The sequence below is a fragment of the Microcebus murinus genome, chromosome 6, assembly GCF_040939455.1.
Source record: "Microcebus murinus isolate Inina chromosome 6, M.murinus_Inina_mat1.0, whole genome shotgun sequence".
NCBI lineage: Eukaryota > Metazoa > Chordata > Mammalia > Primates > Cheirogaleidae > Microcebus > Microcebus murinus.
In genome coordinates, this window is record NC_134109.1 from 103,053,021 (window position 1) to 103,055,761 (window position 2,741).

Genomic DNA, 2,741 nt, shown 5'->3' on the forward strand with positions numbered 1-2,741 from the left:
AATTAGCCAACGTTGGGAGAGTGTTCCAAAGATGAAGTGTTCTACATAAATGTTTAAGTATTATTATTACATTGCTACTTCAAATGGAAGTTCTAACTTTGAAATGTGATTATACACTTTCCAAAAAAAACCCTTCATAACCACATATATAGGTTTATTTTTCACTCTAACAGTCTAACTCATGGTTGTGAAACTTTATTGCACTTGATGGAAGGCCTTGGCTTTTATTAGTTTTAAACTGCTGGTTTCTGGGGTATTTATGTAAATGAGGGAAAGATACCAAAACAGTAAATAATAAGCATGTCCCTGCTGTTTAAAAATCTGTTGGTAAAAACAACTTTTGTTTTAAGACCCTAAACATAGCACAGAAAAATATAGCTTTGGCATGTACGCATAAAATAGGTTTGTTGGTTTGGGTTTTGTTTTTTTTTTTTTTTGGATGGTAGTTTTTCCCTCAAGCATCTCTTTACCATTCTGTAAACATTTTGTTTCAGTTCTACAGTGTCACCATATATATGTATATCACCACACACACATATACATACACATACACACACAGAAATCAGAAATGAGAGAAGTAAAATGCTACATTTTAAGATTTTTTTATTTAACAAACTGTTATAAAGTATACCAGATGGCTAATTACAGCTCCCAGAAACAAAAGGCCACACCCAAGTTTATTGCAGTCGCCTCATAAGCAATGTTATGATGAAATCATGGTCCCATAAACTTGACAACAAAACAGCAGACCTTCCATTGATTGCAAAATAAACTCCAAATTCACATTCAAATTTTGGTTCATTTAGAGAATCATACCACTTTGCTTCTCAGCAAAGGACACAAAATTCTTACTTTGCAATCATTTAAAAACTCAAAATTAACTAGGAATACACTTTTTGTTTCCAGATTCCCTTTTTAGTCACTTTCCAATCATTTTCTTAGGTTTTTTTTTCCAAGTTGAATATCTATAACCACATTCCTAAGCCAAAAAAAAAAAAAAAAAAACCTAGATCATTTGCAACAATAGTGAAAAATCAGAAAGATCTATATGTTCAACAGTTAGGGCATTGCTTAAAAATATGGAACATCAATATGAAATACCTCTATACAGCCATTTGAAAAGTCATGTTATTGCACCTGCCATATGATCCAGCCATTCCACTCCTACGTATTTATCCAAATTCAAATTTTGCTTCATTTAAAGATTCCTTTGTTTCCCAAGAGGACACAAAATTCTTACTTTGCAATCACTGAAAAACTCAAAATTATCTAGGAATATACTTTCTGTGTCCAGATTCCCTTTGTAATCACTTTCCAGTCATTTTCTTAGGTTTAGAAAAGAAAGCATATGTCCATAAAAAGACTTGTCCATGGATGTTTATAGAAACAAACTAAATGTTGGTCAACAGATGAATGGATAAGAAAATTGTGTGCTATCCATAACATGCAATACTACCTAGCAATGAAAAGGAATGAACTTGCAATCCTGAGCTGATAAGCTCAACAACATAGAAGAATTTCAAAATAATTACGTTGAATAAAAAAATCCAGATGAAAAAGTATACATACCCATCCATTTACCTAACATTCTAGAAAATACAAACTATAGTGAGTGATTGCCTGAGGGAGGAATATGGGGTGGGAGTCGGGTGAAGAGGAATTGGGGTGATGGATATCTTTACTATGCTGATGTACAAATGGTTTCTTGGGTGTGTACAGATGTTAAAACTTATCTAATTATACACTTTAAATATTGTCAAAGATAGGCCAGGCATGGTGGCTCATGCCTGTAATACCAGCTCTTTGGGAGGCCAAGGCAGGAGGAAACCTTGAGGCCAGGAGTTTAAGACCAGCCTGGACAACAGAGTGATACCCTGTCTCAAAAAAGAAAGAAAGAAAAAGATTGTCAAAGGTAAACAAGGCCAGACACTAGTTAAAATGGTAAGAACAGATTTTAATCAATAATACACTATTGCAATAGGAAAAAGAATGCAACATGAACTGAATTTGAATTCAACTTCCATTTGTACAGATGTGACTGGGAATTTTAAAGAGGGAATGAGGGGACAGAGCAGGAGCATGGCGGCTTAGTGCAGTCAGGAAGTGAAAACGTACCAAAACCAAGATGGAGGCCTGGTTTGCGGGACCCCCACTGGGTTTGCTAACTGACATGTATGGAAGTTAGGCTCCTGTCTTCCTACAGAGACCAGAGACGGGGAGGCAGGAGCCCTAATTTAGGTCTTGGCTGGAAGAAACAGAACATTCTTTTGGCAGCTTGAGTTTTCTCATGCAGGCAGTTTCAGGCAGACTAGTGTCATCCTAGGGTTGCTGCTAGAAACTATGTCAGTGTCTGTTCAAGCCTTCAGAGGAGCCTGGCTAGAATTTGTTCAAAGAGAGAACTTTTATCAGTCTGTGCAGTTTTCGAATATCAGTAATACCTCAAAAAGCAGTTAGACACACACACACACAGAAGACTGTAAGGAAACCACTCAAATGTTAACAGTGGTTACTTCTTAATGATGGGACTTTTTTTCTTTCCGTATTTTCTATTTTATAATGAACCTGTTTTTAATTTATGCAGCAAGTGAAACAAAAATTTAATGGGATGTAGGGGCTGGGAAAGGAAAATCCAGGAATATCTTTATTATAAGTTCTACTCTCCAGGCTGGTAATGAACTTTGGCACATGGCATGGTAATGCCATCACCACCCGCCTGCTCCAAGTTCTGGCTGCCACCAGAG